General features: G+C 42.7%; 1 long non-coding RNA gene across 1 annotated transcript in view; it reads left to right on the forward strand.

Moving 5' to 3' along the window:
- Positions 1–12335: 12335 nt before the first annotated feature.
- The window catches only part of LOC308063240, a 66801-nt gene continuing 53206 nt past the window's right edge, over positions 12336–25930 (forward strand). The window contains exon 1 of the long non-coding RNA XR_013927895.1: positions 12336–22111. This is a non-coding gene — a long non-coding RNA (uncharacterized lncRNA). The remainder of the gene's footprint in view (positions 22112–25930) is intronic.

Here is a 25930-nt window from a genome sequence, read left to right on the forward strand (position 1 = left end):
TCCCTCACATATTTTCTTAGTTATGTTCTTTAGATGTATTAAAGGCAGAAATAGACAGATGAATATGCAGTTTTAGCATGGACACAGTTTTGCTGTTACTTGGTGCGATATTGATTCCCATAATAAAAATATAGAAATGTAGTCCAGTATATATAATTATATATGTAGTCCAGTAATAATAATTACATATTATGTAGGCATACTGTGGTTCAATCAGTAATCAAGAGCATTTTTCTATGTCAGGAGGTACGTGGATATTTGGGGCAAAACAGCCATACTTGGATGAATGTGAGAGCTGATACTTATTTAGGGCTTAGTTTGCCAGTGCTTTTGATGATTAATATGACTGCAAGAGCAGTACTATTTGTGCAGTGAATATTACTCAATATGAGTAAGGGCTACTGAACCAGGCCCTAAAAAAAACTAATTAAAAGCCTTAGTTGACTGAGTAAGTATTATTCATCGTGACCTTCTCTTGCTGAATAAAAGTATCTCCAGCACTGATGTTACGTGATCCCAGGTGCTGAACAAAGGCCCAATGAAATCGAATAGTTAATTGAAGCGTTGTATGACTGAAGATCAAAAATCTATTTTAAAGATATATATCTAGCTATAAGAGTAGGTATTACATTCTTGTTCCTCTCTGTTTTTTATACACGTGGTTTGTCAATCCAAAGACAGGATTTCTCAGTCCAATGTAGGGCCTTGCTAGTTTTGAAAGTAACTTATTTCTGAAGCTAGTGTGAAAATGCCAGTTATTTTCCAAGGAATTTTATGGAATAAAAGCATTTTTATCAGCATATTTCAGGAAAAGCCCTTGATTTTTCAAAAAAACTTTTGTAATAGTTTTGTGAATATGTGTAAATATCAAATCCCAAACATATTCCGATTTCAAAACAAAAAATCTTTTTAATCAGTAACTGATTTTTAAAAACATATTTTTAAACAAAAACATTGGTTTCCATTTTTTCCCTCAAAAGTAGAACATTTCAATGAAATGTTCACTAGAAGCGCATTTAAGTGTCTTACCTTTGTGGGGGAAAAAAAATCTCTTCAGTGATTTAGAATTGGTAACAGCTTGTGACAGATAAGGTACTACACTTCTTGTCCCATCTTCATGATAGTTCTGGTTAAATAATTGTCCAAAACAACTATAAATAAAATTTAAAAAAATAATTAAAAAATAATAAAAAGAAAAAGTAGCTTAACCCATTTGTTTTGTTTCTATTCTATTATGCCAAGGGAGGAAGCAGCCCAGTATAAAATTTGGGATATCAAAGATCTTTACTGGAAGTGTCTGGACGGCGTTTAATTAGATTTGTGGCCAGACTAAGTCTTACCATCCAAACATCTTACAACTTTGTGCAAAGTTTGGATTCATAACTGAGTGTAGCAGTTTGATCATTTATATGACAATCAGAATGTCTGTATCTGCAAGCTGGGAAAGCCAGGATCTAAAACCTTATCTTTCATTTTAGCTTTCTTACTATTTCAATAGGTTAAAAATGTCAGAGCAAAACTGGAAGATCCAAATATCCTATGAAACTCTGTGTGTTTCTGTGTGCTTGACCTGTTCTTAGCTTTTGTAGAAGAACATCTGATTAATGAGAGATGATTTTGAGATCAGTGCCATTCTAAGGAAGTGAATTCATGGGGAGTGTGAAGTTAAAGTATATTTTTGTTCCTTGTAAGGTGAGACTTGCTAGAAGCGGTGGGACCTTACCTTGCTGGTGTCATTCTGGGTGTTGCTAAGCAACATGGAGTGGTTAAAATGGAGATACAGAAGAAGAGCATAGAGGAATAAAGGAAACAAAAGACATTGAAAGAACATCAAAGGGAGTAAATGTGCCAGCACATTCTGCAAAGAAGTTGTGAAATATCAAGTGGGAAAAAGACAGAGATGGAGATCATAGAGAAATAAGAAAGCTGACACAAGATGAATTAGGTACTTGATTCTGTACTTCATAGACTATGAAATTTTGCCATGCTTTGTTTGAATAACTGATTGCAGGTTTGGCCCCAAATGGCAACAGATAATAACAGCCTCAAAAGAAATGAGAGGCTCAAGAAAAATTAGGAATGGGACCACCATACCATAAATAAAAAGGAAAATGAATCACTCTACATCTTGCCGGAAACCAAACAACAAAATGACAAGATACTCTCTTGCATATACCATCTACTCTAATTTTGCTTCAGATGTTTTCTGAGGTTGTAAGGAAAACATGCTAAAAGTTGTTTTTATGTAATGGATATGGTTCTTCCATCATATCTTGCTTTGATTCATGTCAAATAGATATTTCTCATTGTCCAGCACAAGAATGTTCATCATAGCTGTATTAAAAGCTTTTCACCCGAACTGAAGTAGTGCTGGTGTGACTGTATTTCCCAGGCTGGGCTGCTGCTGTTGACCAGACTACGTGCTGGTATGCTGTTTGTAGCTTTCTGATATTTATTGCCAATACTTTCTCACTCACATATTTTAAAGGCTACTTATGTAATCTTCCTTTTTTGTCCATATATTTCACTGTCTCCAAAGCTTCACCCCATTTGTCTTCTGTCATTGAAAATTAATTATTCCTAAGATTTGTTCTTTCTTACTATCCCCCTCTTCCCTCCTTGCTTTGCATAGCATGTTTTTATCTTGACAATTTCTTCCCTCAGATTTCTCACCTGTCTTTCCCACAAGTACGTCTTATTATCAAGCTATAAAAAACTACTCCAGGAAACTGTGCTATCAGTTTCTTCTGCTTTTTCACTCTGCTTCCCACCCATTCAGACCATACCTCTCATGCCTTTGGTCTGTGACACCTGCAAGGCAAAAGATGAACAGGAACCCTTGTGTTGAGGGCAAAACCCATGTGCGAAGTTGTCTCTCCCACCAGTCCTGTGGTCACAGGACTTCTTGCACACTTCTGCTCCAGAAATTGAGCAGGGCCTTTAAGTTGCTGTGTCTTCTGCTAACCGAGATGTGGACCCATTTGAAGAGCTTGCTTCCTCCTTAATTCCTCAAAGTCCTGTCTCTGAATAACCCTCTACTTGTGCACTTGCCCAAAACCATATCTCAACAATTGTGGGAGCCCTCACATGCCACCTTTCCCACGTGTCCTGGATTGAAATGTCAGGATGCATCTCACCCTGCCTTCTGCTCTAACCGAAGGTAGATGTCTCACACCTTGAGGAAGCTCTGCACAGCCAGAGGAGCAGCGATCTCACTAACGGACGGACCAGGGTTTGAAGTTACAGTTCAGGTATGCAACTACAGGCTCAAAAACATTACTTTTCAATTAAATACTGGATTCTGCAGAAATTGAAGGGCCTTGCCTGGATGATGGCACATGGAAAAGATGTATGAGCAGAGGACCTGGCAGATTTTCCAAGTGCTGGTCTAGTAGCATGCTGGTTTTACTGGTAAATGGCTGAGCGGCCAGGCCACCTCACTGCAGCCCTTTTATAACACGGTAAATGTGCACAGCTTACACTGGAGTTTGTGAGGCTCAAGCCTTCTGAAAACATGTCTGCCTGTGTCTGTCTAGCTGTGGAGGAAATATTTACTCTTCTCGTACTGGTAGTGAAAGGATTAATGAGCTAAATCCCATATGGCGCTTTGAGCATGTGAAGCACAATAAAAATGCGAAACGTGAACATGATTTTATTCCTTCTTTGTTATTTTTTTGCACTTAAGGACATGGTTTGAGCCTTGTGTTGTTAAATTAAGGTATTCCACACAATTTTGTCCACAATTTAGCCAGGCAATAGCTGTACTCTGGAAATTCTTTTCCCAGTGAAAGGTGCTGCTGTGAGCTGATATATTAAAAACAAATCATTACTAAGTGATGAATGTTACTAGAAGAGATTCTCATTAATCCAGAAGTATATGGAAGAATCCCCCAGGGTGTAAGAAACACTTTCTAGGAGGTGAATATATGAAAAAATTGGTGTGGAGGTAGCTGGTGCAGATTTAATCATGGGGCTATTTAATTTCTTTTCTTGCACTGTGTGTTTCATCACATTTTCTCTGGGGAATGTGAGCTCTGCCTAATTATGCCAGCAATGTAGTTTCTCCTAAATGGAAACTGGAAATTACTTTCTTCAGGCAATACTTACTATGAATTCTTGAGATTTTTTTCATTTCCTCCAGGACATGTAAAGCACCTAATGATGCAGGGTCGCAACATTTTCTTAATCCAGAGAAACCCACTTTTGGGGCATGATGTTTACATGCAACACCCCATCCCTTCCCCAAGATGGGGATTTCCCGTGGTACCCCAATCCCCACTATCTATTTGTAGGATCATTTAAGGGCTAGGAGCATGAAGACAGATGTCTTGTGCCTCTGTGCTCTACCTTGACCACATATGACTTTCCCTCTGCCCTGAAAGCACAATTATGGTAGACATTACTGTGGATAAATGTATACAGCAGGCCCACACAAGCAGCAGTTTCTCACAAAAGCTAATAGAGCTGTACTGGTAGCAGTTTCTGGAGAGGACCACTGCCAGCAGACCTCTCGTTCCTCTTGCCCTCAGTTGACTGCAGTTCATGCCCATGGAGTGCTCCACAGCTCCACAGTTGTGTAGTTCTTATAGGTCTGTTGGGGACAGCTAAGGAAAACCACATTCACAATCTAGAAAATTAATGAGGCTTTAGCCTGAAAGCCATTTTGAGCAGGAAAGATCTTTAACTGAGCTATTCAGGAGTGTCTGTGCACTATATGAACCGTGTACTGATGTCTTGAACGTATACTTCAGAGTTTTGTAGGGCTTTGTGGTTTACTTTATTCTTTTTTTTCACAGTTTGACCAGCAATTTTTGTAGATACTACCTGGGAATGCTCCTTTTCCCTGTAATGTAATTCCATAGGCTTTGCTCTAGCTACCGTGATGTGAGAGTGCATTGCCCATGACAAAACTCACCCTCCAAAATGTCACTTACATATCTCCAGTTCTGAATTAGAGATTCATATCCTCTGCCTGTGAGACTGCAATCGTAACACTTACAGACACCAGTCCATTCTGGGTTAAGACAGAAGAAGGCAACTCTTATTTTCCTTCTACATCTGGAATGTTTCATGCCTGGGACAATTTTCAGTTCCCTGAGTTCAGCCAGTGAGATTGATAATGGTTCTGCCCAATGCAAACTGAAGTGTCGTGGGTGGAATGGGTCAGACAGATTTACTCTCCTCCCACACAGGAGGTACAGAAAGAAAACAACATTGGCTAATCTGTTTTCTTACATGTGCAGAGCACAGTGAAGCAGAAATGAGTGGCTTTACCTGTGCAAGAAAATCAAACCCCCTGAAGCACAGACACTGAATGATGCAGTTCTCCAAAAACAAATCCAAGAACCATTTTCTGTTCATGTAATTGCTGCTGATTGCCATGAGAACAGCCCAGCATGACTGCGTGATTGGAAGGTCTTTTACCATAGTGATGGAATAGGATAACTTTTTGAAAATTTCCCAATTAATTTCATCAAATTATGTGTGATTCAGTGCACTATCTTTAGTATCTTCATGGCTATCAAGTTGTCTCTATTGCTGTCTTTCTCCTGATACATATAAAAAGATAGTGAGAAACCCATGATCGTGAATAATGTTAATGACATTTCTGACCAAAGAACAGCTCTAAAATCCCAGTTAAATCCTTCTAACAATGATATTCAGAGAACTCATAAGCTGGAAAACAACAAAGAGTTAATACATTTCTGCGATGTATTTAAAATATCAGAATCCTCAGTGTTGAGGACTACAGGTTGACTGTAGCAACAGAAAGCATTCACAGCAAGTTCCCAAGGATGTGTTGTCTGCTATTGCTTGGCAAATTATTGTTACGCTTAGCTACTTCCTAATATCTTCCAATCCCACACTAACAGTAAAACCAATTACTCATGACAATGCGCATAAAATATTTTCAAACTACTACTCAATGATACAAGCATACTTCATCTAGCTTTAAGCCTGTCTTGAATATTAGCGTTTAAAAGGTCCAAAATGTTCTTTCCCTTTGACCATCTTAATTTTCTTGCCTTTATTTCCTACAGCTGCTGTACTGTCTGGTTTTGCTCAGCTTGTTTATAGTTGTGGTTATTTAGGAAGCAATGGAATATGCGAGCAATTCAGCAAGAACTTGCTACCAACAATACTAATCCTTCTAGGCTTGGAGTTAGTACGGGAACAGAGGGTGCCAGAGGTTTCCTTATGCTGCCTGCTCTAAAGCGTGGAGCGTGATTTCAGAAAAGAATGAAATCACTGTTGCTGCAATGATATTAAGAAACTGATCTTTATTCATCAGTTCAAAGCACTGAGCAGTCAGTCTGGACAAAGCATAAGGGAAGGAGGATGTATCAGCTCCTATATTTTTAATGTAAGCTTTGGTAGTTGTTAGAATTTGATTAATTTAATAAATAAATATGTTGAGGGGTGTAAGCTTCTACATTCCTGTAGGATTTTGAGTTACTTCAGAGAACTGAAATGTAGGGGTTTGAGTTACTTCAGAGGAAGTATAGGAAATACATGTGTACCGAAAGAATAGATCACGTGAAGAGCATCGCTGATGGAAGGTACCACACAGCAGCGCAGCCTTCCTTAAATGCCACTTACTGACTTACCCCACAGCGCTGCAGTATGTGCCAGTTAACCGCACTAAGCCGAAACAGCTGAGCTTTGTCCCGGGTGGCCAGGAGGGTGAACTCTCTGAGAGGGCAGCAGTCACTACTGCCGCCGCAAGGAGACTTCTGCCACTTGGCCGGCAGGATCCTGCAGCCGTAGGCATGTGTCCCCGAGCCATGGGCACGTGGCCATGCAGCAAGTAGTGGGGGCAAATCTGTGAAGCTGCTTTGCTCTTGTGGCTGCTTGGTGAGAGTTACCACGTTGTGCTGGCATGGCTGTCGGTGTGAGTCCCGCTTCAGAAAAAGTGGCAAAATCGCCATGTGTTTAGGCTGGTCTAAAGCTGTACTTGGAGCTGCTCCGACTGACTCCGGTTTCCATGTGCTCAGTCATGCTTTCTTGACTTTTGCTGATCTCCACTCTTGAAGGTAGCTGCCCAGGGAGTGCCTTGGGTGTTTAACAAATATTAATCACTAAAACAAAGTCTTCAGTTTGTTACCAACTCATGGCAGCCAGAATTTTTAAAAAGCATTTTGACTGAGTAAGATTTTCTGCAGTTGTTTGCACCTCAAGGTGCTGTGCAAATGGAATACAAATTGTATGACTGAAGGGCATTTGCGTTGACATTGCCTGTTCTAGTACTCTGGGCTTCTTGTGTTTTTAAGGTTTCACACTTCCTTCCCTAAGTTATTTTTCCCCACTAGCGGTTTGGCTTCTAGACCCCACCACAATTCTGACAGTTTCCTCTTTTCACTGACCCATGCATCAGATCACTGCATGCTCCATGGTTTTGCGTAAGAGTATATTCTTGTCATGGATTTCATTGCATATCCTGAATTTTCTTTTCTCTGAGCTTCTGTTGGAAGATGAGGGCAAGACAGAGCAGCTACCACTGTTGTTCTCACAGAGGAATCTGTTCCTGGCTCTAACATGTTACTGGTTACGTGAGCGTTGCTTGTGCCCAAAGTGAGTGATTAGCACTAACACGACTGATATTTTAATTCAGCAGTGTGTTTGGTTATAGTCTCTGTGCACAGGTATTTATGCTTCATGTCCTTAATAACCAGAAATTGTGTCTAATAAGGTTAGGATTATGTGTACATCATACAGAAAATAGCATTTTAAAAACAAGCTATGCCTTGTCTTAAAGGTCAAAGTTGTAATCATATTACTTTCTGCATATTAAGAAATGCAGAAAATTAATGTAAAAATGTATGAGATGGATAGTAAAAGCCTGTGTTTGAATAATAATTGGAGGCAGTATTACTGAAAACTGGGTCTCTGTGAGGAACTACATGATATCTGAATGGTAAGATGACTCACACAGAATTGACCATGACTGTGAGAGGGTATAGGCAGTGTACGACTTTGCGACAGATTTTGAAAATACTAGCATGATTACCTCTTTGAACAAACATCAGCAAGCCCATTCTGATGTGCCACAGGCACGAGTCGACACCTAAGGCCGTGGCCCAGCAGCATACCCAGCATGTAGCATCATCATGCTCGCTCACAGGAACCTCGCTGAGTTTTCAGCTCTGTTGCACACGTCCAGCTTAGTGCAGTGCAACAGAAGAGGCGCGGTGCCATTGCTGCCTTGCTCTGCTGGAGGTCTCTGCCTGGCTTACCATTCCTCTTGCTCCAAAGACTTTTGATCAGCCAGAATGTCAGGGGCTTTCTGAGCCCAGTCTGTGGGTCCCAAGCAGTCGAGTTGCAGTTGGTCATCAGCCCCTCAACTGTCTCTGGAGGGCTGCTGAGATGCCTTGACTTTGCTTGGCCCAACTCTGGGCTGCCATTATGCTCGAGATTCTTGCTCCTGGTTGTTGGTTCAGTCCCCTACTTTTTGGCTTTGTGTGCTGCTTCTGCCTCTGAACCCCTTCACTTCGAGCTACGTCTCTGCTCTGAACCCCTTCACTTCGAGCTACGTCTCTGCTCCTGATCACTTGACCTGATCTTTCTTGATCTCTGACTGCATCCTTCTCTACTGGCTTCCTGGCCATACCATGCCCCTGACCTGACTCTTTGGACTCAAGTTTTTCAGAAGGAAGGCTTGGAAGATAGAAAGGCTTGTTCCTTTAGTGCAGATAGTTTTTCTCTTCTCCACCTCATCATGACTCATGGTTCATTTTGAATGTAAGTAATTCATAAAGTTAAAAGAAGCGAACAAAAAGTTTAAGTAGCCACTGCAACTGAAATGAGTGATTTTTCTAAAGTGCATCAGAGAAGAATGGGACCAAATATAACCTGCACTCTCAGGGAAGACAGAGACTCACAGACATACTGGTATTCACAGGGCACATCTATGTTCTGCAGAGTTGGGAATTTGCTTTAACAGCAATGTGATTTATGATGTAATCACAGTGTCTAATGATGCTATCAAATACTGGCCTGTGCAATGAGCGAAAGTGACTCACTACCAAGTTAAATAGTGGAAAGGGAATGAAAACACATATTCACCATCCATCCCATTAATGCACATTAGCATAAAGCACCGTTAATGTCTCAGTACATATAGGCTAAACAGACTTACCCAAATCAGTGTTATTACCTCAGTATGTGTGTGCTTTAGCCTGCAAACCACGTGCCAGTTCTGGCTCTTCCCCCACTGGGAGCAGAGCTGGGTTCTGCCATACTCTGCCGACTGCTTCCCTCTCTGCACAGCTGGGCTGCACCCCACGTGCAGCTGTGCTGGGTGCCACCCACATTGCAGCCCTTGCATACCTATCCATGGTCACCAGTGACATCTCGTTTCCAAGACAGCAAGAACAGCTATGCCAATAAGCTGGTGTCCAGAAAGTATCACCTATTTGTCTTTAGAGACCCGCTCTGAACTGCTTTTAGCAAATTAGGAAATGATGGGTGTTGTAAGTGTGCTACAGTGCTATTAGTCCACGAGGGAAAATGGTAAAAGTGCCAATAAATCATTTGTTATGCAGTCCCTTAGCATCTAGAACAACCCACACCAAACATTTATTTCTTTAATGAAATGTCCTTTCATCTCTGGTTGACTTTTTGTAACACAGCAAGAATCAGATTCTCTGTGTGATCAATAAATAATAAGGAATCGATTTCCTTGTAGCTGCCCTGGCCCTAATGCTGCAACCCCAGTGGTTTCAGCATCATTTCTCCTGATTTACACTAGGGAAGATGAGGTCAGGACCTTCTTTTCTCTGGCAAATAAGAGAAAGCTCTTTCAAAGGTAGAACAAAGTGCCCCCAGCTGTCCCTAGCAATTGCTAAGAAGCTGGGGGACAAACTGGCCTGGCGGACTGGATTTGCACAGCCCCGGGCTGACCATGAAATCCAAAGGAGAGGAGGCTGGCGGGGCTCCTGCTGCAAGCTATCCATTATCCTCCCACTGCAGGAGCTTGGCCGACAATGAAATCTCCATCCACAGGCTGAAGAAGGACCAGTGACAGTATGAAATTGCTCCAGGGTGCAAACAAACCAAGTGACACCCCACGGCTGAGCTATAAATTAGTTTCTGCAGCCTGCCAGCATAACTTGCCTGCTCATAGCTTCTGTGTAAGTCAGCTGTAGAGCAGGGTTAATATTTACCTACATGTCTCAGACGGGTGACATTCTGAAGATGGAAAGTGTTACAGAAGCGCTAGACCAAGTCATCATTAAGCCTTTGCGCTGGCGTATTTACTCACCTCTAATAGCTTACAGAGGTGCAGAAATACAATTAAACTAGCAGATCTCTATAGCTGCTTGCCTCCTGGTAACACCTCATCTTCTCACGTATTGATTTAATACCCATGCTGGTGGTGTAACATATGTTTACCATGTTTTACAAGTACCAGTATGCTGACCTGATTTCTGTCTACTGACCCTGCTTGTTTCTTTGTTCCTTTGGTTGGTATTTATTTATTGTATCTGATAAAATATACAGAAGCTTGCCAGAGTCTCAAAGGCATGGTGGTTTATCCATGGCTCAAATTCAGAGTATTTCTGTAAGTAAAATGCGCTGTGGGATTGGAATTTCTGGGCAGTAAAGGTACCCTTCATTACACTTCATCAAGAGATTATTAAAACCAACTTTTAGCCCTTTTGAGTTCTGTGGTTTAGAACAGAGATGGGCAAAGCACAGTCATTTCCATTTGCTCTGGCTGGAGAGATTTTTTTCTTTCCTCATGATATAGCTGTTGCAATTTGCTTTTTTCTTTAAAGGCAATAATAATGTACTAATGTGCACTCTTATTACTGTTTGCCATTAGCCCTTATGAGCATCCCTGTGTGTTTTTTTACAGGTGCTATCAAAGGAAAAGTAACAAGGAGCAGATGTGTGTGTGTATCAGCTGACTGCAAGGAAGACAGTTTTGCTGCTGGCCTTTCACATGGGTAATACTGGAATAAAGAATTATATAAAAAGGAAAAGGAGCGTGTCTGGCCCAGAACTCAATATAGTGAAGGGAAGGTATTATTTTGAGCGATGCAGTCATTTAATTTATTACCTTCTGACAACCTAAGCTATAATTTCTCTTTGATTATATAAAACCTGGTCATCACACACTAATTCTCCAAATCTCCAAAACCATGATGCTGCACAGACTTCTGTGCCATGCCATCAGCTTGGAATGCAAGAGAAAACCTGTCCTTCACCAAAGTGGTGTTCCTTCTTCCTTTCTTCCCCTTGTCCTCCTGAAAGGATTCATAGGAAGCATGACCTGGAACCAAGTCCCAGCACATGACAGCAGGAAACAGGGACATTTATATTCTGCAGAAACGTGCAGTCTTTCTAACATGGCCATTAGCATTCAGAGTGATGTGCTACCACTGCTAAGTACGGCCTTGCGGTCACAGCGCTAATTGGATGTAGCAGTTCAGCCTGCTCCTAGGTCTGCTCTTTATCTTAGCAGACTAGGATAGGCGGGATTACCAGCCCCTGGCACCCAGTCCTGCATACTCAGTGCATTCGCAGACTTCAGCGTCTGGGACTGTGAGAGCAGGAACCAGTTTGGAAGCACAGGGTGCAAGAAACAGGTTCGCACTGCTGTGGATGAAAAGCAGGAGGTGTTGTGAAAGCACTATTTTAGATGTCTATTTTAGGCTTAAATGCTCTGTGCGCTGTAAGTGACTATTTCTTTCCACTGTTAGGGATGAAGTCTAGATGGGGTATTCGCACAGTAGATAAATCCCACCCCTAAAGCCAAATCTAAATTTCACCATGTGTAGTTTAAACCCATTATTCCTTGTCCTTCTCACCACACCACACCCCTCGACCAAATAGTCCCTTCCTGCTTATAGCTACCCTTGAAATCTTCAAAGACCCTTCCTACATCACTCCTCCATGCTCTGTTTGGCTAAACAACCACACATCCTTCCATTTCTCTTTGCAGGTCTTATTTTCTAGACTTTCAGATTTGTGTCATTGGGTATCTTTCCAGCAGACTGGCCTTCCCGAGGCGGTCCCACCTTGGGCATAACATACATACACAATCTGCATTTAGCAGACCTCTGCCTTTGTAGGCTTCATGCAGGGCTGCGCTCACCTTGGTACAGCAGATGATCTTGCCACTGTTCCTGCCTTGTAGCCACTGCTGGCTTTGGAGTACTTGAGCAAATCTCTCTGATCTTGACTGCCAAAGGTCTCCTATCTCCCTCTTCATGCTATTTAATATAATTCTATGAAGAACAGAATAGGAATAGACTATAACAGGAATTATATTCTGTGAGGAATAAATTGCCTGCTATAAACTCCATATGGAATTCAGAAGCACGCTCCATGAAAATATGTCTTTTGACATTGAGAGTAGGTTCATCATCAAATCCCTGAAGATGCAGAGTGTTCTGTTTTCTCAACATCTAACAAAAGAGGTGAACTCCAACTTGAAAATCCAAATCATATCTTTTCCGTTCTAAAGTATCCTGCAGCAAAGCAATAGAATATAATTGATTTGGTGGGTCCATTTTCATGCTATAGTCAATTCTAGTTTTTCCTGAAGAGTCTTCAACTAATAGTATCTTAAATTTATACCCATTATTTAAGAAGGAAAGAGCTGGGAATGGTGGATATCCTATCTGACTGAAGTCAGGCAACGATCTAATTACTGAACCGTGGATTTTCAGATAGCTGTTGTTTGACCCATGAAGACATTGAAAAGTTATCCCCATCCCATCCTCTAACAAACTTCACCGGTGGAGGCAGGAGCCTTGTCTGAACCTTGCAAATAGCACATATAACACCTTTGTTAAACTAGTTTCCATGGTAACAATTTCATGTCATTGAACATCATTAAAGACTGTAAGAAATACGAACTATTCAGTTAGCTTGTCTTTAGGGTTTTATTGACCTCCCTTTCTGACTAACTGTTCTCTTGGGAGATAAAACTCATGGCGAAACAAGGGATGCAGGAGGTGTACTGCTTTGCTGGTGTGTTATTAGCAGTCCTTCCCTTTGATTTTTCAGCTCGGGGTTTCAGAACAAACTCTGTAAATATGAGTAGGCATGGAAACGTGGCACAGTTATTTTTGTCTCTAACACAAAACTAAGGCAACTAAAGATGACTGCAGTTAAGTGGCTTGTCCAGAGGGGAAAAAAGGGATGCATGCGGAAGCTGAGTGAGAAATTACATGCCGTGATGATTTGACTCCCCCATTTAACATCCTTGCCAGAATGGTATTGTTCCACTTCATGTTAAAGCTGGATAAAACCGCTGCCAGGCTCCTTTGCCACCTGCCCCTCTGGCACAGCAGAGGAAATGAAAACCCCGGCAAATCTTAACATATGCGAGCAGCTTAACTCTTCTTGCAAGAAGTTCTAGCAGCAAAATGGAATGAGATGCAGTACCAGGAAAAAGCAGCAGTGGCCTGTCATTTTCTCAGTGCACTGAGGGGTTCTTTTAGCTGACATAATTAACATTTGTTTTCTCACCCAATGATTTTTTGTGTAGTACGGTCTCCTCTCATGGGCAGCGTTTGTTACTTCTCTTACTAGGGCAGGATTGCAGCCCCCAGAAATGGGAGCAAGCCATGTCTTGACTCTGGCTCTGAAATCACACTGGCCTCAACGTAAGGCTTTTCCAGCAGCCTGAAGGTCTCCTATGGCATGTTACCTGGAGGGACTTCCACAGCATTGAGGAAGGACCCTTGAAAAGTACTGCTGAGGAAGGAAGCCAGTAAGAATACCCAGTGGCAACGCTGCTGTGGTTTTCCAGGCACTGGGCCTGGTTGAAAGAATTCGTGAATGCCTTCTTCTCTACAAGACAGCCACATCAGGCTGGGAGGGGTCCTTCAGAGAGGAGGAGGACTGGAGAAAAAAGATCTGTGCTTTTTTTGGGTCTGAACCAAGCCCACAGATTCAAATATTTTGCATTTGAATATGCAGATTTGATATTTGCAGATATGACTGCAGGCAGCCCCTGTTACCCCCCTGTGTGAGGCTGGGCTGTCAACTATATCCAGAAGATGCAGACCACAGTTTAAAAGACAAATGGTTCACCAGCTGAGATACATGTTTGGGATGCTGCCATCCTACAACAAGTAGCTATTGCTAGCAAGATGCCTGCACTGTAATTGAGGAAGGGGAAGGGTTTCATTTTTTCCTGGTGGAAAGCCATTTAAGGGGGAATGAAATGATGCACTGTATTGCTATAGGATATGCCTTTTGGACTGATCCCAAAACCAAGCATTGCTTTTCTCACCAAAAGAAAAGGCTGAGAAACTGTGTTCGGGTTAAATGAAAAAAAAATTATAAAGCATTTCACAGGGGCCTTCAGCAGCTTCTGCTGCAGCCTGAGCAGGAGGAGGTGGAACACAACTGGGAGGGAGCAAGAGGAAAGGTGATGTTCTTGTTTCTTTAAAAAGTTTCAAAATTATTTATATCAAGGTACAGCATCACACTGTTTGTTCTGGATACTGAAGACTGACATGGTCATGATATTTCTTCCCCTTCCCACAGAAGCCCAGCATTTGGGGGATACATCCTAGATATGGGACAACACAGTTGGACATCCTCATATCTGAGGTGAATGCTGTAACTCCAAAATACATTTATTTAAATAAAAAATACTTGAAATTACACTGAGCCAGCAACTCCGTAACCTGGTAGTGACAGGCTCAGCGGGCGAAGGCCAGGTGGGTTCTAGTTTCCAATTCACTGAGCAGTAAGATGTGGATTTTTCCACCCCACTGCCCAGTTTAATGAAGGAATTGACACCACCAAGCATTTTCCTCTGTTTTCTTTAGCTTTACAATGCTGCAGCAGAATGAAACACCGAAAACTCAGAGTAAAAAATCTGACATTTTCTACGTACTTGTTTCTGCCCAAATAGTTCAATTTCAACATGAAACTTGAATAAGTATAGTGGCTTCTAAACGTCTCTCACTGACAAAAATATTATTTGTTACAAAAATTAATTTAAGTACCCACTAGGATTGAATGAGGCATGAAAAGTTTGTTACATTAACATTCTGGATCTGGAATTTCTAAAAGAAAAGATAATTAAAAAATAATGTAGCATTACATGTTATTTTTTTTTAAAGTGAAATTCTGCCTGCTGGGCTGAAAGGAAATCCAGGGGCTTTGAAATTAGGGAAAAATCAACTGCAATCCTACTTCTAGCTTTTTTAGCTGAACGCTGGGTATTTCCCCAGCCCCAGGGCAAGCAGCTCCCCAGGTTATTGAACTGTTTTGGCTGGTCCAAGGCTCCTTCCTTGGCTGTGTCTGCTTGATGGAGCTGTGTGGAGCTGCGTGCAGCAGGGGAACAGGGGGTCCTGGTTCCGAGATGGGCTCCTTTACAAGCTGCCGTGATGCTTGCGCAGAAGCTGCTTGGCCGAGCTGACAGAAACCCAGGATGAAATAATATGCACAACACCTTGGATTTCAATTATCAAAACATTTTCATCTGACTTTTTTCCAATGACCTTTTTAAATGAATTCAGCCTTCTCAGAACATTCATTATCAGTGAGAAAACCTCCTTACCTTTAAGCCTACCTATGATCTTTTCCTTCCCATTTTTGCTTTCCCTGCTTCACTTTTTCAAACCTTAGCAAGCCTCCTCTCTTTCTCCTTCTCTTGCAGTAAATCCCAAATCTGAACAGAAATGTGCCTCATTCCATTGGTACAACTAGGGACCGTATCACTTATGTGGGCATGAACTATGGTGTCATTCAACGCTGACACTCATTTCAGATGCACAAGTGATGCAAAGGAGGAGGGGGTGGGCAGACTTTTCTGTGTTGCTATATCAAATGATGTACATTACGATGGAAGCATTTTCTTTCTTTTAAAAATTCAGTGTCCTTGCTTAGTCCTAAAAATTATTGTCCAAACCTCCTTTCTACTTAAAGGAAATTAAAAGCTCTGACTAAGGCTTGACTCTACCAACTTCTCCAATCATTCTTCAGTGAAGAGAACAAGAATCTTGTCTGTTTTCACGCAGGCTTCAGTTCAATGTAGCTTGCTTGAGGATAGCATTTAATTGACCTCAGTGATGGAGCACTTGCAGGATACCTCTTGCCTAGCAACAACCACTAGGTAAGGAAGCTTTAATAACTGCTGGGATTTAGAAACAGAAGAATGCTATTGTGCAGTAGTGGTGGCTTCTGAGCAGCCCGAAAGTGAGCCATCAGTGCAGGCTGGCTCCTCTAATACAACCTTAGACCAGGGAGGCTGGCTCATACATCATGAGCCCTTGCATTTTGCTAGCTACCCAAGCACAGCTGCGCCCCCAGGCCCTGGCATCAGAGTGGTCCCCGTACAGGGGTGCATTGCTGACTGTGTGAAGGAAGATTGCTGCAAACATCAAGAGGTTGCCCCTGGACCTAATGGCATGCTCAGCCCTGCTCTGTCCTGCAAGCTGCAAGGATGCATACAAGGATAAGGTAGTTACCCTCTACCTGTGAGCCACTGCTGGGGCTTCTTGGCTCTCTGAGGGATGTGGTACAAGTGTTGTGGCTTTCCGCTTTGCACAGACAGCTTGTAGGTCAGACTGGCTACTTTACCCAAATGGCTTGCAGAGAAGTACATGTAAGCTTGAAATTTCAGGTGGTAACCAGAACAGTGCCTCTTTGATATATAAGGAACTGTTACCTGGACAGGGTTCATTTTATGCTATAATGTATGTTAAGTGACAGACCAAGCAAAGCAAAAAACAAATTAAAAGAGAACTGGCACTTAAATTAAATGTATCCAGACCGTATTGACAAAAACCTTTTCTCTGCATCTTCAGTTCCCAACAAAAGAGAGAATTTCCAAAGCCAGCTAACAGACAGTCTTCATCCTATTAAGCCAATGTTGGGGTCAAGTCCTTTGTTTTTTTAAATATAGGGCACTTTGTGAAATGAGGCTGACAAAAAGAATATAAGAGAACAGTCAATATTTCCAAGTACAGGTTTATTTTTAGGATTTGTGAAGAACTGGGCTGCAAAGGGTCTGTGTGTGCTAATAACTAAGCATTTCCTGTATTTGCCTCTGCTTTCAGAAACACCCTTCTGCAAATTTTCAGTAGTCTTTTATTACTCTTTTTTGACTGCTTAGGATTTTTGTATTATATATACTGCATGTGTTTGTGTCTGTATGTGTATATAGCTCATACACCTTCTGATGGGCTTTGCACTCTTATCTCCCTTCTATACTTTCTTCCCCCAAATCCATTGCTTTTCTTGGTTCATATCCTCAAACCAGCTGTGCAGCCTAACACCATAAGTACAGGCAAAAGCAAATCTGATAGCTACTGTTGTACTCCTAGTTCTCCTCTCTCCTTTTCTTCTGAGCATCAGCATCCACAGCCACACAAGGGGATGCCACACGACAGGTGAGCAGAGCCAAGACTTGCTAGCTGCTGCTGCTAATCAAGAGGAGGGGATGCAGATCCACAGCCACAAGGGCTGAAATGAGCTTTTGGGAGGGTTAAACAGGGGAAAAGGGGATTATTTGGATGGGGAGTGGTAAAACCAGAGTTGCCCACAAGTGCTGAAGTACCTCATTTGGACTCTGTTAGCATCCCTTGCTCTTTTCCGGCTTGTCCCTTGCTGCCAAATCTGTTTAGGCCCATTTGCCCATTTCTTCCTTGCCACTATCAAAGTCTTGGACTATAAATGTCTCAGGGCCAAGACTTACTTCATGCTGTTAGTCAAGCACCATTCATGCCTGCAGCGTTATACCAGCAAAACAACCACACTGGGTAGGTACCTGCCTTCACGTTGAAGCTGCCAGCCTCAAGAACAGGGAGGCGTGCCACAAACTGGCCTTGTCTGTTGGGGAGTCCTTTCCCATGGCTCACTGAACCTGTCTGGTCTTGGTCAGCAGGGCCTCACTGAACCCCAGCACGGTTTGTCTCATGGTGTCTCGGATCAGGGTAATCCCATGGGGAAAAATTAAACCCCGAGTCTCTGCTCTCTTGCACTGTGGCTTATCCCGATCCATGCGAAGCTAGCAGAAGGTATCAGCCTTCTGGTCTGCACTCATGTGGCCAATGCCCTCCACTCATGGTGGAGCCATGCTTTGGTATTGGTAACAACCTGAAAGGGCTAAGGCAGAGACGGCTGTATACGTCTTACTCTCTGGGGTGCAGGAAAAGTTTCCCAGCTTCTGCTTTTCTTTCCTGTGCTTTTGTCCAGCAGTGTGTCTCCGTGGGCTTTTGCATCCTCAAGCGACTGAGCTCAGCCCATGCTCTGAGAGTCAGGGCTGAGGTGGGAGATGGAGAGCTGCACTCTGCGTGGAGCTGAGTCCAGTGGAGAAGCACCACCCTACCAGGGGCTGTAGGTAGTGCAGGTCCAGCACTGCCCTAACCTGGTGGTATTATTTCTGCCAGCTTGGAGCACTACCAAGGTAACATGCAAAAAAGCATGTAATCTTATCGCTGGTTTGTTTGTCCAAGTCTTTTATAGAAACATGGTTTTCAGACATGTCTAACTCAAATCTGGAGTAGCTGGCCGTGAGATTCCAGGGGAAATTACATGTTCTCAGAAGCATGCTCCTTTGGGCTTCACTCTGAGGCAGAAACAGACGAACGGATTTTGTTCTCTGCTACCTCAGAGGGAGTTTGCGGTGACATTATGGACAGCAGTTGGGTTATTCTCCATTTATAGCAGCTAAGAGTTGAATCTGGCCTGCAGTCAAGCCAGTAGGTCTTGTGGGATCTTATCTACACTGTTTTTAAAACTTATTTCTTAAGGAAAACAAAGGCAGTTCCCTTAATCTGAAGTTCATAATGTTTGCAGTAATCCAGCTACCCAAAAACAACTTCCCCACCCCCCACCCCCCCAGTGTAAAACTCCATTAGAAAGGCAGCAAACGAGTCTTTTCCTGGTGCCTTGCTCCTCTATGAGAAGGACCAGCCCTATTTTCTTCTGGAGAGAGCACAGAGGTTACAGTGCCTGTGTACCTCGCCAAGAAGTGATGGCTGGAAGGAAGGCTGGGTTTGGGCTGGGGGGATTCTGTCCCCGCTCTTGCGCAGGCTGCCTGGTTGAACTCGAGCATCACTTTGTTTCCATTCCTCATCTGTCAGATGGGATTATCGCTCTGCTTGGGCACTACAGGGATGGGGGCTGGGCAAGAGCCTGTAGCAAGATGAAGGCTTTCTGATCTTGCAGCTCCTGACATCTATGCCTACGCTGGTAACAAAAAGGCCACTGGTGTAGGTGGCTTTTTGATATGGAAACTGCAACGAGACCTGAAATGAACTGAGACCACCTCCTTCTTTGTCTTAACAAAAGCAACTAAACAGAGAGTAGAGCCTTTTTGTTTCAAACAGATTTGACCTGTGAACAGGAGTCTTGGTTCTTTGGGGGATTAGGATTATCACTTCACATTAATGTTCATGATGCTCCCCGATAGTCGCTTCACTTGTCTCTTGCTTGTCTCCTCTCCTCCCCTTCCCTCTCAATTCCCTATTCTCTTCCACTGCTCCTGCTTTTCTTTTCTCCCATCCTTCAGTTCTCAGAGTTTTCTCAAAGCAAGGCTAACAATTAAAATAACAGCCTTTTTTCCCAAAGTGTGACTCCTGCTCAGTGCTCACATTTTAACCCAAATGTGTTTTTCCCATCCCACCTCTAGGTAGCTGAAGCAAGCAGAATGCCTGAGCACACTGAGGAGTGTGTTTCTAATGGGTAAGGAATATCAGTAGGCCTGAGAGTCCCAGGGGTACTAGGAGCGGGTACCACTCCTTTCCCCCAGCATTGCAGGTACCAAACTGCCTGTTCGCTAATCTGGTGACTGGGTTTACACTGATGTGGTGGTGGCTATATTCACACTGTAATCAGCATCCACCTCCTGGCCATATTTTAAATTGGATTAGGGTGTGAGTTTCCTTCTCACTTTACAATCAACATGAGCAAATGCTTTGTTTATCAAAGCAATCTGAGCGATGCATAATGGAAAGCACTGGATCTATCTGGAACAATTAGAACCATGGAATAGGTGCGTTACAATAACAGGAAATCTATTCTGCTAAAAGCTTCCTTCAGGATCATTATCTAGAGACCTGCTAACCCTGTCATTGTTCCCTCAGCACAAGCACCCTCTTCAGAAAAAAATTAAGACCATAGCGGTCTGCTTCTGAGTACAAACAGCCCAGCTTGCTGGTGCTCTGGTGCATGCAGCTCCCCATGTGAATGCAACGCTTCCCTCCCCCACATAAGAAAATGTAGACTGAATACTTTGCATGGGTATTTTCCTTACCAGTGCAAATTCTTCTTGTTTAAAAATATTGGGGGAAAGAGTACCTCTGCGTCCAATAGTCTCCTTGATTTCTTTTTAACTGAACAGTAGAATTTTATCTAAGTCAATCCCAAAAGTACATTTCCAAAGCGTGACAGACTGACATCTGTGTATAAATCAATGGTATCCATTTGTACAAAGAAGAATATTTACTGTGATGGTTTCATAAAATTGTTAAAAACAAGTGGCTTGATTTCTTCTCAAGGTTTTTTACTTTTCTTATACATGGACAAGAAATATCTCTGGTATTTTGAAGGAGTTTTTCCTGAGCTCATCAAATGATTCCCCTGTAATGACTTTTATAATGTTTGTAATTTTTTTCTTCATCTGACTAATCTTGATATTTAGCAAATAATTCAGTCAACACACATTATCCTCAAACTTCTTCACAAACTTGTTGCTATAGCTGTTGTCACGTGCATGGTAAAAAAGACTCATTCTGCCCAGGAGCGGACTTGGCTTGGTATGAGCAGGGGGGGGACTGAGCCCCAGCTTTGTCTCCAGCTGGTTGCAGACTCTGCCTCGGGCTCAGCCCACCTAGGTTACCGTGGAGGTCGCTCCTGCTCTGCCTTGGCTGCCAAGTGGACCATTAAAACAATAAATACCTGAATATTATCACAGCAACCTCCTTTAGTTTATCTACTTAAACAAGCATTAAGTTCAGCAGAGCTTTGGCACTCGCAACGACAAATGCAAAAATAATAATGAGCCAAAATGCAAATAGCAGCAGGACAGTCAGACTTGCAAAGGAGATGATGCCTTGGAAGACTGTCCTGCTTATTGCCCATCATTAATCCCAGGAGGCACCTTGGTTAGAGTGGATACCCTGGAAAAGGTAGCGTGTAGTAACAATTGGAGGAGGTGGAATCAGGGGGGAAATTCTTTATCAAGCGGATATTTGAGCGTGTTAGCAATAAAAGAGAAAACAAAGGCTGGGCAGGTGAGTAATACCTGTTGCAAAGTAAAAATCTGCAGAGAATGAAAGATAGGGACAAAGCCAGGAGAGAGCTCTGCGCTGGTGTGGAAGGAGAAGCCAAAGGCAGGGTGAGAGCTCAGCACCCTGTGGCCCTTGCTTAAAATCCTGGATCGAACACAAAGTGCCTGCATGCCACTGAGCTGGTCATTTTGGGCAGTAGCTTGCACTAACCATACCAACCCACGAATCGAAGATAAAATTATCACTTCTTACATGTTTGCCTGTAGCAACATAGCACCTCCTGCTGTATTGATCCTCTGTTAGAACCTGTTCCAGCTGTCCTCAAGCCTACCCCTGTAAATCAATGAAATTAAACCAATTTTGTAGCTGTTCTGGCTCTTCCACAGCAGCAAAGCCTCCTGCCACATCAGTAGTACCTGTTGTTCACCACAGGGCATTGTTGTGAGTATGCGGTGTTGCTATGGGCATGCTTTTGCAAAGATACTCCTCCAGCAAAGAGGTATTCAGTGTGCAGAGGGAGGGCTTCCCCCATCCACAGAACCTGTAGATTTCACACCAAAATAGTTTTTTCATGGTATACTTCTTGGGCTATATCATACTGTATCGCTTGTATCATTATTAGAGCAACAGAGCTGGTGAAGGGTCTGGAGCACGAGTCTTATGAGAAGCAGCTGAGGGAACTGGGGTGGTTTAGCCTGGAGAGGCTCAGGTGACCTTATTGCTCTCTACAGCTACCTGGAAGGAGCCTGTAGGCAGCTGGGGTCGGTCTCTTCTCCCAGATAACTGGGAACAGGATGAGAGGAAATGGCCTGAAGTTGTGCCAGGGGAGGTTTAGGTTGGATATTAGGAAAAATTTATTCACTGGAAGAGTGGTCAAGCACTGGAACAGGCTGCCCAGGGAGGTGGTGAAATCACCATCCCTGAAGGCATTTGAAAAACATGTAGATGTGGTGCTTAGGGACATGGTTTAGCGGTGGGCTTGGCAGTCCTGGGTTAACAGTTGGACTTGACGATCTTAAAGATCTTTTCCAATCTAAATGACTCTATGATTATTGTATTATTGTATTACATTGGGGTTTATAAATTTTTTTTTAGTAACATCAAGCATTTAACTGATTCAAAATCATGCTTGAAATTCTCACAAAGAACAAGGGTTGATGGTAATAATTATGCTTCAGCTTTAAGGAAACCTTAACCCTTAGGTTTCAAGGCACTGTTGCTGCTGTGACATTCCCAGGAGCTTTGGGACAGGATGAGAATGGGTTTATTGAGGACTGATACAACACTAAAAAGCTACTGTCTCTTAAAGACAGCAGAGACTTTGGGAAATTAGGTACGATTTGCCCTCGGATAAAGGCTGCACACTGCTGCTAAAGAAATGCCAGTTTTCCAAGAAAAGTTACCATCTGCTAAAAGGAGCCAGGATCCATCTGCCACTGAAGTTAGAAGGAAAGCACACATTAAAGCAGGTCACTGTGGTCTGGCCACACAGTATCAGGAAAATAATCCTTATTTCTCATTGCCGGTGTGGACTGGCTAGAGAAGCTCTTAAGTGCCTATCAGCAGTACAAAAGGATGCTGTTTATTGGCTGTGAACGTGCTAGAGAAAGGAAGATGCCAGAATTTAGAGGGAATAATGTCTTTTATATAGCAGGCTGGTGCAGAGACCTGCGTGCATCAGGTGCACTTGAAGGACTGGAGAAAGGTGTACAAATAATCAAACCACAAGGCAATATCCATTTGTATTTTAAATACATTCAGTTTAGATGTGCTGTCACACCTTTTGTGTTCATTTGTTTGCAGATATGGGGGAAATCACGTTTTCCAAGTTCAAATAAACACAGAAGAAAATTTTCAAAGTTCATATGCCTGACTCTTCAGAAAATTAAGTATTGCATTCATGTTTATGAATGTTTGTACTGGAAATGACTCCAGATTTATTCAGCCAGGGAATAAAAATGACATCACTTGATTTATTTGACCAGCCACTAGAAAACAATGTGCATATTAACAAATGTGAATAATTACTTAAAATTCACATTCCATCAACAGAGCAGTAGGATCATTAAGATTTATCAAATAAACTTAACTAAGGAATAAATTCAAAAGAAATTTGTGATCCTCTGGCAGTTATTATATAAATGGGAGAAAAGACTGCATTAATTGTATAAATTATTCATTTTTAATTATTTGCTCAGCTGTGTAAGTATTGATAACAACTTTCTGTCTCAGGGAGGGAAGAATGATGACAAAGAAATCATGCTTATTCTCCTTACAATGGCAAAATAAACAAAACTGGGGAACAAACTTAAAAGTCTGGGAGCATTTCTAAGTGCGTTGTAGAGGTTTTCTTCATTGTTTTTTCTTTACCCTGCCCTTCCACATGGCACTAGTGAGCCTTTCTCACAGACGAGTTTTTGAAAACTTGACTGATTAAAATGTTGCTTGGAAGAAGACTTACACAAAATAAAGCAAACTTCAATCCATGGAAAGATTAGATGATAAACAGCAAATATAGTCTCTACAGAAGGTACGTGTATGCGTGGCTGCAAGTAAAACTTGCAGCAGCCTGGCGAGCCATTTTGATCCTCAGCAATGTGCAAGTAGAAACATTGTGTGCTTTGGGGATCCACAAGCATGCAGTAAAAATTAATCAAGATTCTTCTGTTCCTCAACATGTAACCTGCAGCTTTCGATAGCTGCCAATACACAGTGGTGATCCCCGAGCTCCTGAGACTTGACTTCTGGAGCAGCTGTCGAACGCAGAGGGCAGCAGGGATGATGCTCGTGTAAGTGCCAGCAGATCATCCTCCTGCTTTCTCCCCACTGGGACGGGCAAAGCTGCACGCCTTCCCTGCTGGGCAGAACTGCAGACGTCCTCCTGGGATTTTATCTGGTATTTGCTTTGAGATCTTGGTTGGAGGAAATTTTCAGGTAAGACAAACTTTTATCCGAAATATTAGCTCTGGTGCTTTAGCCTGAAAGACCATTTAGGAAAGTCTTACCTTGACTTACAATAGCACTGCCCTGTCTCCTCCTTATTCCCTTTCTCATGTCACCTCTAGAGCTTGTTGCCATAACCTTGTTGGCTCAGCAAACTGGGACACCTGAAAAATACATGGCATCAGCAACAGAAGCCAAAGAACTTTCAGACTGCTGGAAATCTTGGAAAACCCTGGACAGACATCCTATTTCTAGTTCTTGCTCCAAAGCATGTGAACAGCAGAGGTCTTTGGGAAAAAAAGTGCTGACCATATTTTTTACAGGTAATAAAATGATGAGTTTCTTGACTCAGTTAAATCAATTTGGTTAGAATGTACTCAAATAATTCAAATTGAAGTAAGTAGTCGGTATGAAAAATGTTAGCACAAAGAGTACGATAAGCTTACAAACAATCAAAAACAATTTTAGAGAGGGAAGCATCAGACAATCTTAACCAGAGGTGCTATTCCCAATCTGTGATGAGTGATTATCATATATCCCATTAAATGCCATGTATGATATTATGGGTACCTCCTATGGTACAGAGCTGTTTCCTTGAATGATGATGATGACGATTTCCTTGTACATTTATATTTTCAGATATTCAGATTTCCTTGTTGTGCAGTTATATTTGCAGGTATTCAGCAGGGACTTTTATTAAAGAAGCGCTGTTCCTCTGTGCAAGAAGTATGCCCTTGGTGGATCCAGCAGCAGTTTATACTACCTGCAGAAGGCTTTTGGCTTCTGCAAAGGAACATATGTCCCAGTGAAATGTTGGGCACTAATGATTTTTTCTACTTGCAACTGTTGTCTAGTGAGAAATGAGAAACTGGCTTTCCATTTAGCATAGTCTCTCTCCAAAATGAACTAGCCATCACTTCACGTAAGTTATCACTCTGCTGAAATGACCCGAGGGGCACTCAGCCTCCACAGTGTATGTGGCATTTGGCAGAGCAATCAGTTTGAATCACCCTGACAGTCTCCGTTCCCTTCCAGGAAACCTGCTGGCCTTAACAATTTCCCGGGGACAGCGTGTAAAGAATCACTGTATGATCAGCAGGTACTGCTGATGTATAAGGATGCTGTAAATGGCAACATCTTGTGTGGCTCATAAAAAATGCCATCTGAAAGCCCAAAGATATTCAAGAATATTTCAGGAGGCAATTAGCATCTCTGTACCCAATACTCCCAAGTGACAAAACTTTAGGAACACTCACTAGGATTTTCAGCTGAGTTTGCACCACAGATCTAAACCCATGGAGTTTTTATAGATTTGCTGCATACTGCCAGGAGGGAAGGGACCACAAAGGTATGCAGTGGGTTTGTGTGGCAAGGTTTTGGTAGCAGGGGGGGCTACAGGGGTGGCTTCTGTGAGAAGCTACCAGAAGCTTCCCCTACATCTGACAGAGCCAACACCAGCCGCTCCAAGGCAGACCCACAGCTGGCCAAGGCGCTGAGCCCATCAGTGATGGTGGCAGCGCCTCTGGGATAATGTTTTTAAGAAGGTGGGGGGAAACTGCACCACTGCAGCCAGAGAGAGAAGTGAGACTGCGTGAGAGCAACAGCCCTGCAGACCCCCAGGTCAGTGCAGGGGGAGGCAGGAGGGGCTCCAGGTGCCAGAGCAGAGGTTCCCCTGCAGCCCGTGGTGAATCAGCCCATGGTGAGGCAGGCTGTGCCCTGCAGCCCATGATGGCCCACGGTGGAGCAGGTATCCACCTGCAGCCTATGGAGGACCCCAC

The sequence above is a fragment of the Falco punctatus genome, assembly GCF_963210335.1.
Source record: "Falco punctatus genome assembly, chromosome: 4".
Taxonomy (NCBI): domain Eukaryota; kingdom Metazoa; phylum Chordata; class Aves; order Falconiformes; family Falconidae; genus Falco; species Falco punctatus.